This window comes from Protopterus annectens, chromosome 9.part0 (genome assembly GCF_019279795.1).
Source record: "Protopterus annectens isolate FY-2018-M chromosome 9.part0, PAN1.0, whole genome shotgun sequence".
NCBI classification, from domain to species: domain Eukaryota; kingdom Metazoa; phylum Chordata; order Ceratodontiformes; family Protopteridae; genus Protopterus; species Protopterus annectens.
In genome coordinates this window covers 746778180-746793198 of record NC_056743.1, presented here as the reverse complement: position 1 = coordinate 746793198, position 15019 = coordinate 746778180, and the positions used below count along the sequence as shown (strand labels likewise).

The following is a 15019-nucleotide window of genomic DNA, read 5'->3' as shown; positions in this document are numbered from 1 at the left end:
TTTTATAATTTTGTTTAAGGTCAAATACTTTCATCAATAACATATTGAATATAATATTTAATAAGTCTATTAATTTGATTAATAGATACAAATATAGATTTGTCTTTATAACATTTAACAAAATAACAACAGTTACTCTGTTCAATATTATTATATAATATATGATTAATTAATGAACAAAGGACATATCTAATATTTGTGAATAATTATTTTGATGTCCTGACTTACATTTAATATAGTATGCTATTCCATTTCGATTGGAATTTTAGTTTATTAAGGGTAATGCATTAGATGTATAGCGTAAGTGTACATAACTGTGATGTACACTATATTGTATATATCAGAATAGAGCGTCAATGTTACAGTCGTTTTATGTGGACATATTTCCATCCTATAGAAAATTCCTGAGTAAATATTAGATCATTTCATCAGTATTATTCTGTAGGGTTCAATATAGTTATTATTTATACTGGCTTTTAAGGTACAGAGACGTAAGGGATGAATAAACTAACCCTAGGCATTTTATGCCAGGTGTATAGTTTATGTTAAAAGTCATTCTGACACTAGAATAGCGCGTCATTGTTATAGTCATTTTATATGGACATATTTCCACTTTACAAAGAATTCCTGAATAAATACTATATCATTTTTTAGTATCTTCTTGCAGGGTTCAATATAGTCATTATTCATAATGGCTTTTAAGGCATAGAGACATAGGAGATGATTAAATGAACCCTAGGCATTTTTACGCCAGGTTTATAGTTTATGTTAAGAGTCATTGTGAAAAAGTAAGTGTGAATGTACTTTTTTATATGAATATAAATAGCGACATTCAGTAATTTTTCTTTTAGAGTTTAGTACAGTTACTATTTTCGATGGCGTTTAAGGCATTGAGACGCAATGGGTGAATAAATGAACACTAGGCACTTTACGCTAGTTATAAAACTCTTATTAATAGAGTTATAACGAGAAAATAAATGAGAGTGTTTATTAGGTTGAACATAAACAAAGACATTATTAGTTTTAAATGATTTTTAGAGTGAATAATGTTGTATTGATGATCAAGTAAAGTCAAATTGTGATATAGCTTTAAAATGTTTGATAAATTAAGTAATGAAGTTTTAATTGAAAGCAATTAGGAACTGTTTTAACTGTATAAAAGGGCGTTAGAAAATGATGTTAGTAGATCTGAAGAAGCGTGCGTTCCAGCACGTGAAAGCGCTCATCTTTTGCATTTTTATGGAATAAAAGAACTTTTTTTGACATCATTGGACTTCTCGTGGTGTATCCTGATTACTGTTTCAGTATATTTTGAACACTGTCAATATGTGTGAAACTTGTTTGAACAACATCCATAGAAATTTCCTGGTAGAAATCATCGTTCAACAAAGTATATTCAATTTTCTTCACGTAATCTTTTTGATTCATGAGAACCACACCAGTACCTTTGTCAGCTTTCATAATCCGTAAATTGTAATCATTAGTTTAATCTTTCAAAGCTAGCTTTTCATTAAGTGACAAGTTGAACCATTTACTATTACACTCAGAAGTAATGGTTTGTCTAATATCATTCTCACAAACCCTGGCAAAGCCAGATATGGTATTGTGTAAAGGTGGATTAAACAAACTTTTTTACGTAAAATGGTAGTGTTAACATTATTGAAAGCTGACAGAAGACTCATTATTAACATCAGTGTTAGGAGCACTAGTAGATAAACCTACTTCCGTATTAACAGTATTCATCTGAGAAGAAGACAATGAAATCTGAGAATTACTGACTGTGCTTTTACACTCTGAATCTGAAAGTAACACTTGTAAATTTAATTTCCTAGCAAATAATCTGAAATCCATAAGTAAGTCTGGCAGTTTTGCTCTCTGTGCTGGAACAAATGAATGACCTTTTTGTAACACTTTAATGTGATCTGAAGATAACACTTTGTCTGATAAATTGAAAATGGTAGAAATAGATTCATCAACTGAAGGGTAAGAGGGAACACTGTTATAGGATCCTTTCATTTGTGGCTGTTCCTTGTCATTATGTGCCGGGTGGATCCATTCACTTGTAGCTGCTCCTTGTCATTATGTGTCTGGGTGGTATCTGATAGCCTATTTTGCCTAGGCCTCTTTTCCGTGTAGTGTTGTTTTCTGTTGCAGAAGGAGTTCTGTCTAGTCTGGCTACTGAAATGTGAGGTTGTCCTAATTGAGGGTGAATAAGGTCTAAAAAAGGATTCTGAGAATTGAAGGAAGTTGTAGGAGTGGTAGTGTTGGTAGGAGGTTTATTCATCCTAGGAGTTACTGTTTTGAAGGAAGAAACAGCTGGAGAAAAGTGAGGTAAAACCTTGTTGTTACCTCTGAAATCAGTACTTACTCCATGGAAATCAGGTAAAAAACTAGTAGAAGGTACTGGAGAGGAATGAAAGGGACCAAGAGATTCAGAAGGAATGTGAGATTTGATAGAAGAGTTCTGACGAGTGGCAGACGGAAACCTGGAAGGAGGAAGATGAGAAGAAGTACGATGTGAATAGAGGGGAGAGTAGAGGTAGGAGTGTGAGAAAGAAGTGGACGAGGGGAAGGCAGATGATGGGAAGAAAGAGGACGAGGGGAAGGCAGAAGATGGGAAGAAAGAGAGGGAGGCAAGGTTGAAAAAGAACTAGAAGGAGTCTTAAGAGGAAACTGAGGGGAATTGAGACAGAGTTAGGAACACCATGGGAAGTGGTGTTGTTTCTGTGAGGTACATGGCGGGTATGATCAACAGAGGAAAGAGAATTAATACTACGAGGAACTTGATGGGAAAGAAAGGGGGAGGTAGGAGGGTAGAATCTCTTATTAGAAGAGTAAGTTGGCTGAGAGTGGTGTTGAGAAGAAATAGGTAGAGAAGAGTGAGTTGGCTGAGAGAGGTGATGAGAAGAAATATTATATATATATATATATATATATATATATATATAGATAGATATAGATAGATATAGATATATATATATATATGAAATGGGTATCTGCAGACTGACATTATCCCTTACCTTTGCAACACCTGCATTTGTTTACATTCCCGTAGTACTTTCACTACTAAGATTGTTTGGTAGCAGTGTCCAACAGTGTCCAACAGTAGGGACCAAATTTTTAGAAACAATTGTTGACAAATGCTTCTCTGAAGGGGGTCTAATCAAGGTTGTTAGGGCATCAGTTAGCTCATAGGAATTTTTTTCTAAGCATAATGTGTTTGAAAAAATGGGACAGTACCTGCAGCTAAGCAGCTTGGAAGTTAGGGTTGAGATGGTTGTAGCTATTATCTGTGATACACCTAACAGAGTGTCAGAGTGATGTTTGTGTTTTTTTGACACATTAAACAAACCTCACCCCTATTTACTGTTGATTATACTACTAATAAAAGGGGGCTGCATTCCTTCTTGAGGTATGTGCAATTATTATAGTTGACCTAATTCAGGAGTTAAAAGATTAGAAATGGAGAAGCATGCTTTTATTTAGATGTTTTAGGACTTTGTATGTTCACCGCAGAGTGAAAATTTAAGACTGGTAGCCTTCATGTACCTCTCCGCTGCCCAAATTTTTGCCTCAAATATTTATTTTATTTAAATATTTTGCATTTGGTAACCGGGCTGGTCCAGGTGGGTAAGAATCTACCCTTTTTCAGTGAAGACCCGAGGGGAAAAGCCCCAAACAGACATAAAAATACATACAAATAGAGACAAATTAACAATATTAAAGAGCAAAACAATCTTATGGATACAATGGATAAGAAGAACATAACAAGCACACTGACGTCCCGCTCACCAGACTGAGTAAAGAGAAGGTCACAGTAAGCTGCCTGTCGGGCGCTAGAATCCGCCACATAACGCAAGCACTCAGGTCTCTCAACAGCAGGTACAAGTACGACTCAGTCATTGTCCACGCTGGTGTCAACGACCTGAGACGTACCTCCTTGGACTACATGAAAAGGGACATCGAGGAGCTCTCTGATTATGTAGCCCAGGCAGGTATGACCCTGACCTTGAGCAGTATCCTACCTTCACCTAGAATGATGCCACAATACAGTGATAAGATGATCAGCTTTAATAATTGGCTTAAATTCTGGTGTCATTCAAAGGGGATCCAATGTCTGTCTGCCTGGGATGACATGCTGGACAAGCCACGCTGCTTCGCAAGGGACGGCTTGCACCTGTCACCCCTGGGCTTCCGGATATTGGCAAAGGCTCTTGCCACCCCCATAGTGCCTTTTTTAGGCAAGGCTCAAATTCTAAACCTACCACCCTAGAACACCAAAAAGGAAAAAAACTAAGGGTAATGCTGCTCAATGCCAGAAGTCTCAATCTCAAGATGCACGGACTCAAGGCCCTTCTCAATATGGAGAACATCGATGTCTGTGCTGTGACAGAAAAGTACAGTTTTGTACCTACCATAAATGTAGATGTCCGAACTGGATAGCATCTGCAGTCATAACAACTGGGTTGTCCTGTCGTCAGGCAGCCCTTCAGTCGGCCGGATTCCAAAGTCCGGGTCCGGCTTCGGCTGATGTCGCACCTCACCCAACGTCATCTCTGTTGGTCTTCGGGTATAAAAGCATCAGCCGACGCCATTTTCCTCAGTGTTTCTTGCCCCAGATGCCAGTAGCCCTCTTGAAGGCTAAAATTTGGATGGATGCCAATGTTTCCAAAAAGATAGATGTAAACACAAAATAAGCATGTATGTACATATATACAAACAAATACACCATAAAAGACTCCCCCCCCACCAGCTAGCTATTAGGAGGGTAAACACCCTAGGAGTACCACAGAGGGGAAGGAGGGAGGGTAATCCTGACTGCAGATGCTATCCAGTTCGGACATCTACATTTATGGTAGGTACAAAACTGTACTATGTCCTTCATGGATGCATCTGCAGTCATAACAACTGGGTAGAATACCATAGCCAACTAGGGGAGGAGGATAAAAGTAGATTATGGTGTGTTTAGGATCCCTTGCAGTACAGCAGTGGCAAACCCTGCTCGGGATATGGAATATAGAGGCAAATTATAATGCTTGGCAAATGTATGCACGGAGGTCCAAGTAGCCGCCTCAATAATGTCCTTGGTTGCCACTCCTCGTAAGAAAGCTATGGTAGTGGCTGTAGCCCTTGTAGAATGAGGCCTTATGTTCTGTGGAATTGGTTTTCCATGGTAGGAGTAACAGAATCTTATGCAATTTCCTATCCATTTGGAGATTGTCCGTTTGGAAATTGCTTTTCCTTCCCTTCCTGTTGCATAGGCTACAAAAAGCTGGTCAGTTTTTCTGTTACTTTTGGTTCTGTCCAGGTAGTAGCGTAACTGTCTATGTACATCCAAGGTATGCAGCATTCTTTCCCCTCTGTTTTGTGGATTGGGAAAGAAGGTAGGTAGGTGGATTGCCTGGTTTAAAGACACTCTGGATACCACCTTAGGCATAAATGTAGGATTAGTTCTCATGGACACCCTATCTTGATGGAAGATTAGGAAGGGTTGCACTGCCATTAAGGCCTGTAGTTCTGAAACCCTCCTTGCTGAAGTTATTGCCAGTAGGAAAGCAGTTTTCCATGACAGGTGTTGTAGGTCTGCTGTTGCTGCTGGTTCAAAGGGTGATAGTGTCAATTTTTCTAGCACAAAGTTTAAGTCCCAAGCTGGTAATGGTGGTTTCCTTGGAGGTTTTACATTCTTGATTCCTCTGAGGAACTGCCTGAGCAAAGGGTGCGAAAAAACAGGTGGATCAAAGCTGTATTCTGCTGAGATAGCTGATGCATGTATCTTGATGGAGGAGTAGGACAGGCCTGAATGTAGAAGTTCAGCCAAATACTCCAGAATGTTAGGCATATCTATGTTTGACACATCTTTTCCTCTTTCCGTACTCCAGATGACAAACCTTTTCCATTTTCCAGCATAGTTCCTTCTTGTTGAAGGTCTGCGTGCTTCAAGAATAATGTCTTTAACTCTTTGGGAAAGTTCTGGATTAGCTGCTGCTATGTGATGTTCCATGCAGTCAGTTGCAACGTTTTTAGGTTTGGATGTATGATGCTGTAGTTGTTCTGAGTTAACATTAAAGGCATCAGGGGTATTGGCCACATATTGTTCCGAGACATGCTCCTCAACAGTGGGTACCAGTGTTGTCTTGGCCAGTTTGGAGCTATCAGGATTATCCTTGGACATTCCTCCTTGATTTTTAGTAGTACTTTGTGTATCAAAGGAAGAGGTGGGAATGCATATGCTGTTAGGCCTTTCCAGCTGAAGGAGAGCGAATCCACTTTCCATGCTAGTGGGTGGAAAGTCCTTGTGCAGAATTTTTTGAGCTGGTGATTGAGAGGTGATGCGAATAGATCTATCTGAGGCATTCCCCATTTCATTGAGATGGTCTTGAAGATGTCCGGGTGCAGCTTCCATTCGTGGGCATCCGATGTGGTTCTGCTTAATATGTCTGCTAGAGCATTTTCTTTTCCCGGTACAAATATTGCCTGTAACTGGATGTTGTAGCTGAGTGCCAGGGTCCACAGCTCCAAGGTCATTCTGCATAGGGGGTATGAATGAGTGCCTCCCTGTTTGTTGATGTACCACATGACTGTGGTGTTGTCTGTCCTTATCATCAACTGGCCCTCTTTGAGAAATGGTTTGAACTTTTGGATTGCCAGTTTTACTGCCAGCATTTCTTTTAGGTTGATGTGTAGGTGAAGTTGATCCTGTGTCCACAATCCTTGCACGCATTTGTCCAGCATGTGGGCCCCATCCTAGGTCTGAAGCTGCCTGTTGTGATGGTCTGGCTTGCTTGACATCTGCGAAAGGGTAGGCCTGGGTTTGACTGGCATGCCTGAGCCCACCATAGGAACTCCTGTTTTAAGCATGGAATTAGTGGGATTTCTGTTTCTAGGCTGTGTCTGTGTTGGGACCATAAATTCTTTAGGTACCACTGTAGTTTTCTCATATGTAGTCTGGCAAATGGGACCAAGATTATGCATGATGCCATGAAGCCCAAGGCCTGCAGTACTTTTCTTGCTGTTAACTTGTTCAGTTTTGTTAGTGCCAAGAAGTAAAGAGGGAGTTCTTTTGTTTTTCTGTAGTCAGGAATGCCATTTGTTTTACTGTGTCCAATTCCGCGCCCAAGAATGTCCTTGTTTGGGATGGTATCAGCCTTGACTTTTGTAAATTGACTGTGTATCCCAGTGCTTGTAGCAAGTAAATGACCCTTTGTAAATCTGTTGTCAGCTTGCTTTTGTTGTCCCCTTATAGCAGGCAGTCGTCCAGGTATGGGTAAATTTGAATTCCCTGTAGTCTTCAATGGGCGATTACTGATGCCAGGCATTTTGTGAATACTCTGGGCGCAGTAGATAAGCCAAAGGGCAATGCTGAGAATTGATAATGCTCTGATCCTGCAAGAAATCTGAGGTATCTTCTGCAGATTGGTCGAATGGGGACGTGCAGGTATGCCTCCTTGAGATCTAGAGTTACCAGCCAAGACTCCTTGCCCAGCATGGGAAGAAGTTGCTGTAGTGTCAGCATTTTGAATTTTGGGACAATGATGTATGTATTTAAGGTGGACAGGTCGAGAATTGGTCTCCAGCTTTTTTCCTTTCTTGGAACTAGGAATAGTCTGGAGTAGAACCCCTTTCCTTGCTCTGCTGTCGGCACTCTTTCCACAGCTCTCATGTTTGCTAACTCCATTATCTGTTGTAGAGCCTCTGTTTTTTGATTTGGAGGTAGATTTGGCATTCCTCTTTTGACTGGTAAAGTGTGGAAGTGAAACCGGTAACCTTGATCTATGGTTTGTAAAATCCACTTGTCTTTTGTTATGTAGTGCCAGTTCTTTGAGAATAAGGTTAACTTTCCGCCTAGAGGAGCTGCTATTTGTTCCCTGGTAGGCGGATTTAGGGTTAAGTCACTGTGGTTGAGCTGATGTAGTGGCAGTGGTTGTGTCTGTGCCTCTGTTGTTACCTTGCCACTGTTGTCCTCTGTAGGCACCTCCTCTGGATTGGTTTCTGCCTCTGGAACGTCTATTCCTGCCCCTTTGAAATTTTGTGGAGTCAGGAAAGGACCAATTTTTGGCAGGCCAGTTCCTGCTAAACCTTGGTGGTTGAACCTGCAAGAAATCTTTAACAGTTTGAGCAGATTTTGCCTTTTCTTCCATTTTCTTCATAACCTGCTGGGCAGGTATACCAAACAAACCTGTCTTATCCATAGGAGCATCTAGCAACTTAGCTTTAACATGATCCGGTAAAGCTTGCTCCTTTAGCCATGCATGCCTTCTTATCACTGTGCCAGTCATGGCTGATCTAAATGAAGCCTCCAGTGCATCATAGCCACATTTTAAGGAATGGTTGCTAACCTGTTGTATGTTATTTACCATTTCTAATACATGTTTCTTATCAAGAGATTCATCAGTGGTTAGTTTTTTAGTTAACTGATCAAGCATAAACTCTTGGTATTGTATCATGTGAAATTGACAGTTTAAAGCTCTAGCTGAGAGAGTAGCTGAAGTGTAGACCTTTTTACCCCATCTGTCTAATGACCTTGCTTCCCTTTCAGAAGGAATAGGGTTTTTAGCTATGGTCGCTGCTACCGCCTTGGGGCCCTGGGATATAGTTTCGGGGTCTGCAAGTGGGGCCTTGTAAAGGTGGTGATGAGTATCTGGCACCCTGTAAAATCTGTCTGGTTTGGCAGGGGCTGGGGGTAGAGAGTCTGGAGCGGAGCAGACATCATTGAAAGCATCATCCACCACAGAGAGAACAGGAGGTATAGCTAAGGGCCTGTGCTGTGGGAGGTGCAGAAAGGTCCTAAGTCTTTTTCTGGAGTCTGAAAAATCCTGTTGTTGCCATTGGAACTGCTCTCGCATGGCATGTAAGGTTTCCCCGAAGGAGAATTCTTCTGGTGGGGAAGCAGCTGGAATGGATTCTTCAGCATCAGAATCTTCAAAATTGGAGAAAGGAGCCTCTGGCTGGTCAGTTATGTCTGATTCATCAGCAGAATCATCAGAGGACACTGGCTCAGGGGGCTCTGCCCTAGGTCTCTTCTCTGGGGGCTGAGAGGCCCTGTCTGGGTGAGATTGAGATCCTCTAATTAATGAAATTAAATCTTCTGCTAAAGTGAGCATTTGTGAACTAGAAGAGGGCCTGGTTGTGGGGGGTTTAACAGGCACTGTTTTAGTAGTCTTGGCTGCTTTAGCCCTGGCGAAGGCCTTAATGGACATGGCTGCTGGAGGCCTAGCAGCACCACGTGCTGGGGTAGAGACATCCAAGGGAATGGTGTCTGATAAGTCAGTGGCAACCACCGTAGTGGATAAAATTTCTGAGGCCGACTCAAGAGTAGTAGCAGGGGCCTCAGTTGTAGAGATAGGTTCAGCTGTACTTTGATCAGTTTTCTCGGTTTCGGCCGAAACCGAGACACTCGCGGTTTGCTTAACCATGGTTTCGGCCGAAACCGCGGACCGCGAGTGTCGGTCTTTATCTTTGCGTTTTTTGGCGGATTGGGTAGTCGGGGGATCCGACGGCATAATGTACGCAAAATCAGAACCGAAAAACTGTTCTGCAAACTCCGACCGACGCCTAAGCGTCGCCGGTTGAAAGAAGCACAGGCGAACAGGCTGCTACGTCGTGGGCTGGGCCTAAACAAGGCAGACAGTAAGAGTGGAAATCTTTATGAGGTATTTGTTTCCCACAGGTTAAACAATTATTAACTTTTTCTGACATCGGCTGAGGCAAGAAAGAGTCCCCAACGGGGTACTTAGCTTTAGAAGTCTTCGAAGTAGTATTCGGTAGAAGTAATCTCTGGATCCGACCGACCGGCACTTGCGAACAGCTTCTGCTTCGGGCGCCACGCGGCAAGAAAGACTGAGGAAAATGGCGTCGGCTGATGCTTTTATACCCGAAGACCAACAGAGATGACGTCGGGTGAGGTGCGACATCAGCCGAAGCCGGACCTTGGAATCCGGCCGACTGAAGGGCTGCCTGACGACAGGACAACCCAGTTGTTATGACTGCAGATGCATCCATGAAGGACATCCTGGTTCAAGGCTCCTGAGAGCACCCCAGCACTAACAGGTTTCACCTCATATCATGCGTTCCGGCCCCAAAATCCGGACAACACCAAGAAAGGAGGGGGGGTGTCCATATTCATAAAGGACACCCACACCTCAAGGTTGGTGGCAACGCACGATGCATCGGAGACCATCCAGGTGCAATTAACCATAGGCAAGACTGCTCTGCAATTTGTAGCATGTTACAGGCCACCCTCTCAAACTCAGGAACCTCACATGGCCTTCCTGAAAACATTGGAGGGGATAAATGTATCTCCAAACACCATCATACTAGGTGACTTCAACTACCCTAATATAGACTGGGAACACTACTCAAGCCCGAACACTCTAACCCAAAGATTCCTGGAGTTCATAAACTCAAATGCCATGGAACAACTAGTCACCATCCCACAAGAGGAGAAAACATACTTGATCTCATCATCACGAACATGGGATCAAAATGTTCAACACCGAAGTATACCCCTCACTAGTGAGATCAGATCATAAACTAATCTCGCTGGAGGTCCTCATCCCACCCCACCTGAAACAAAAAGACCACAGTGAAAAACTTCTCAAAAGCCGATTTCACACTTCTAAAACTAGTGTGGTCTCCTTTAAGGCCCCTGAGCCAGTGGTAAACATTACTCAAACCGCTGAATCACTTACAAATGCCTTCTACCAGCACCTACAGGACTGCATGGATCAGGCAATCCCAAACAAAACTAAGACTCTCTGTACCAAAGGCAAGCGTCCAGTCTGGTGGACCCCAGCCATAAACAAGCTCTACAACAAAAGGAGGAAGCTACTACAAGATAGAGCAAAATCCTTGAAAGGTAAGACACCTTTGATCATTATAAGTAAAAACTAAGAGCTCTCATAAAATCATCCAAGGCAAATTTTGAGAGAAAATCGCCAAGGATTCTAAAGAGAATCATAAGGCCTTCTTTAGCTACGTTAGAAACCTAGGAGGAAACTCCCAGATATGCTCAGAATTAGTTCAAAATGATGTGAAAATTACTGAACCTACACACATTGCCAACATACTGGCTGACAGGTGCAGTGCAAACTCCCAAAGGAGAGATATCTATTCCAGAGGATTGTAGCCCCCAAACATCTCCAACGCCCAGGTGAGAACTGCCCTCACTAAGGCAAAAACACAGCATCCATGGGACCGATGGTGTCCCCGGCTGTGTGCTTCACGAACTCAACGAGGAATTAAACCCACAGTTAGGACAGCTGTTTAATCTTAGCCTCACCTCAGGATACGCATCAAGGAGTGGCGCACGGCGACTGTGGTCCCACTTCATAAGGGCGGTGCCTCCACAGACCCTGGAAATTACCGCCCATTAGCTTGACAAGCCTTATCTGCAAAGCCATGGAGAGGATCATAATGGAACTCAAATAAAGACATAGGGAACTTGCAGACTTTGGATCCAACCCAGTTTGGCTTTGTCAAAGGCAGATCCTGCCTCTTAAACTTGTTTGACTTTTTGAGACTGTCACCAAGGCCATTGATGAGGAAAGGCAGTCCATACAGCCTACCTTGACCTGGCAAAGGCCTTCACACAATACCCCACTCAGGTATCATCGAAAAACTCATCAGCTTGAATGTAAACCCATACATCACAAGATGGGTTGCAAACTGGCTAAGTGACAGAACCCACAGGGTCAGAGTTGCTGGAGCCATGTCAGACTCAAAGCCTGTCACAAGTGGTGTCCCACAGGGCTCAGTCCTGGGTCCACTCTTGTTCGCATCTACTTTTCTGAAGTACAAGCAAACACAGGAGGGTTATGGCTGACAAAGTTTGCAGATGACTGCAAACTGGCCATAGTCGAAAACACATCTGACACAGATATCCTCCAGAAGGGCCTCACAGAAACGGATAACTGGTGCCAGAGCCATGGCCTGAAGTTAAACGCCAAAAATAGTCATACCCTTCGGGAAAACAAGGTTACCCCTAGCTACCATATAGATGGCAATCCACTGAGCACAGAAAAAGTCATTAGGGATCTGGGGACCCAGGTTGACAGTAGCCTTCGCTTGACACTCATGTTGCTAAAGTAGTTAGGAAAACCTTCTATATCGCCCACCTGATCATGAAGGGATTCACATCTAGATCAAGGGAGGTCATCGTCCCCCTGTACTCATCACTCATTAGACCTATGATTGAGTACAATGCCCGTTCGAATGTATCTGACCAGACACCTGCTGCAGCTTGAAAGGCCCCAAAAGTTCCTCACCAAAAGGATAAAGGGTCTCAAAAATATGTCTTATGCTGCCCGACTGAAAGAACTCCAGCTCTATTCAGTCTCAAACCGCTTGCTCAGAGGTGACCTGTGCCTGACATATAAGGCCATGTCAAACCCAGATTTGATGAATATGCTTCACCTCAAAAATCTAGATCCCTCAGAACCACAAGGGCGGAGACTTAAACCTTGACACGGTTATAAATAGAATGTGCTGGAGGGACAGATTCATCACCCAGAGACTCCCTATGCTGTGGAACAAAATCCCGGTACATGTGAGGCAGAGCACCTCTCTGGCCTTGTTCAAGAGGAATCTTGACCAATGGATGGGAGATTGCAGATATACCCCAGGGATTACTTCAGTGTCACTGCTTGACAGAGGCACAGCAAAATGATAGGCATAGTTTTTATTCAAACTAAAGGGGTGGCGAAAGCCACATAACTATGGGCTAGGCTTATAAATGCCCTTGGGCAGATAGCCTAGTATGAACCTATGAACCTATAATGTACTCAATGGAATAGTACATAGCTATTTATATACGAAAAGTGCAGTAATAGGTTGTAACAGGATAAACAGCAATAACAAATCCAGCAGGTGAGCAGGAAGGAAGTTAAGGTTGTAGGTAATATTTGAAAAGAAACAAGGTATCATTAGATTAGTGGCTAGAAGAGAAATGTGTAATTGCAGGGGCTTCAGAATTGAGGGAAAGTAGAGTGAGAGTAAAAAGTAGAGAGGGGTGACTGCACAAGGGACCGGTCAGTAGAGGGAATGGTGCAAAAGAAGATAGTAGTAAAGGAGGGATGTAGTGAACTAGAGGGAGGGTACAGAAACAAGAGCAGTTGGATAAAGTAAGTTATAGAAAGAGGAAAAAGGTCTTACAGATAAGACTTAGTGGTGAAATGGGTATGTTTGGTCTGGTCCTCCTAAAACTTATAGTTTTCTTGCAAGCAGAAAACTGAAGTCACTAAATAATGACATATATTTGAGTTTCAGACTTGTTTGTGGAGTCTGCATGTCCTCCCCATGGTTGGCTGGGCATTCGAAAAACATGCATAAATGGGCGTGCCTTCGCTGAAGGGTGAACGTCGGAGCTGGCACCTCGGCGTTTGTGAAAATCTACTGCCAATCATTAGCGGACCAGAGTTCCGCTGTGGCGACCCCTAACCGGGAAAAGCGGAAAGACAACATCTGAGTTTCAGACTTCATACCCCACAGAAAAGGTATGGTAATGCAAAACATGTTATCCTTTTAACTTTCCAAGTTAACAGCAATATATTAAAAGTGCCCCTATATTTGTTTTTTTTTAGTTTTTCAGGTCTTGAAAATCATAATTGATTTGGAGTTGTTCAAGTAAACCCTCCTTTTAATAAGGCAGTTGAAATTACAGTCACAATCTTCTGAAGTTAGGCTTCAACATTTATACTTCCTAAGCAATAAAGGATACAATAACCTGCATACAGCATGAGGACATCTGGACAGACTAATGAAACACTGCTTACAAAAAGTGAAAATACAGTTATACGTGTGGAACCTTAAGTAACACCCAAGGTAAAATATTCTGGTTGAGATTTGGTCACCTTTCAATATGGATAAGCTGTGATTGAGAAATTCATGATTAAAGCCAAGTTTCTGTAATATACATCATGATATAGCCTGAGCTGTTAATGCTGGTAGATTTATTCAATGCAGTAAAAGTGTTACAGACCCCAATAAATGCATGCCAAGAGTCAATGAGAAATCCATATTTATTAAATGTATTCCATTACTTCCTAATTGAGACTCTTCTTGAAGATTTTATTTACTGGGCATAGGATTGAGATGGGTTGGTATTCCCAAGGACCAGTGGGAGACTGTCTCCTAGGTGCCTTTCATGGAAGGTATACTAGGTGTGGCCAATGAATAAGACTTGGGGTAACCCCCAGGAAGGCATACAATTTAGCTAAACTTGGAAAACATGGGTACCTCACAGGAAGGGTTCTGAACTGCTTACAGGGGAAGTGAAATCTGACGTACTCTGCTTAGTTTACTACCACAGCTTACAAAACATGGGCAGATGGACTTTAGAAACACAACCTAAACAAGCAAGAACCATATTACGGTCTGTTGGATAAAATGGCAGAAAAGAAAAAGGGGCTGAATCCTGGGCTTTTGAAACAGCGACCTGGTTTTGACTAATTGGCGAGGCACTAGAGGAGCGCTAACAAGCAAGTTCGCAGAAGAGCAGCAACTGTCAGCTCAGACATCTTGTGGGCATTACAGTTTGGTCCATATGTAGGTCATGGATGACTGCACTTGCATAACTCGAAGTACTGTATACTTGGAGGGGTACACATGTAGAAGCTTGCTGGAATATGGCATTAGGCACTCAAGGAAAAAAAAAAAAAAAAAAATCAGCAAATGAGCACCAATCTAGTACACAACTTTCAGTCTTTCAAGAGAATGAATGAGATGATTGGCTCAACTTTTACAGTAGCAAATAGGAAACCCAACTGCCACTGCAGGATTAGAGGCCCAAAATACAAATGACAAAGAAAGTATGTTGCATTTCCTGGACACCTGAGAATGAGTTTGCATAGGGAGACCCACCATTTGATGAAAACATTTTGGCCAAATGTAATCTTCCAGATTTCAACTGTGTAAATGGAACAAACTCTGAATGCTTGTACTCAAAGACTGCACTATGTGCAAGTAATTTTATCACCCTTGCAGGGTGGTTCTCTTTTACATGTAATTGTGCAGCAACAAAATT

At 42.3% G+C, this 15019-nt stretch overlaps 1 protein-coding gene across 5 annotated transcripts in view; it reads right to left on the bottom strand.

The window, feature by feature from the left end:
- LOC122811506 (AP-2 complex subunit alpha-2) overlaps nucleotides 1-15019 on the bottom strand; it is a 2640839-nt gene that overhangs the window by 2369385 nt on the left and 256435 nt on the right. The window lies entirely within an intron of this gene.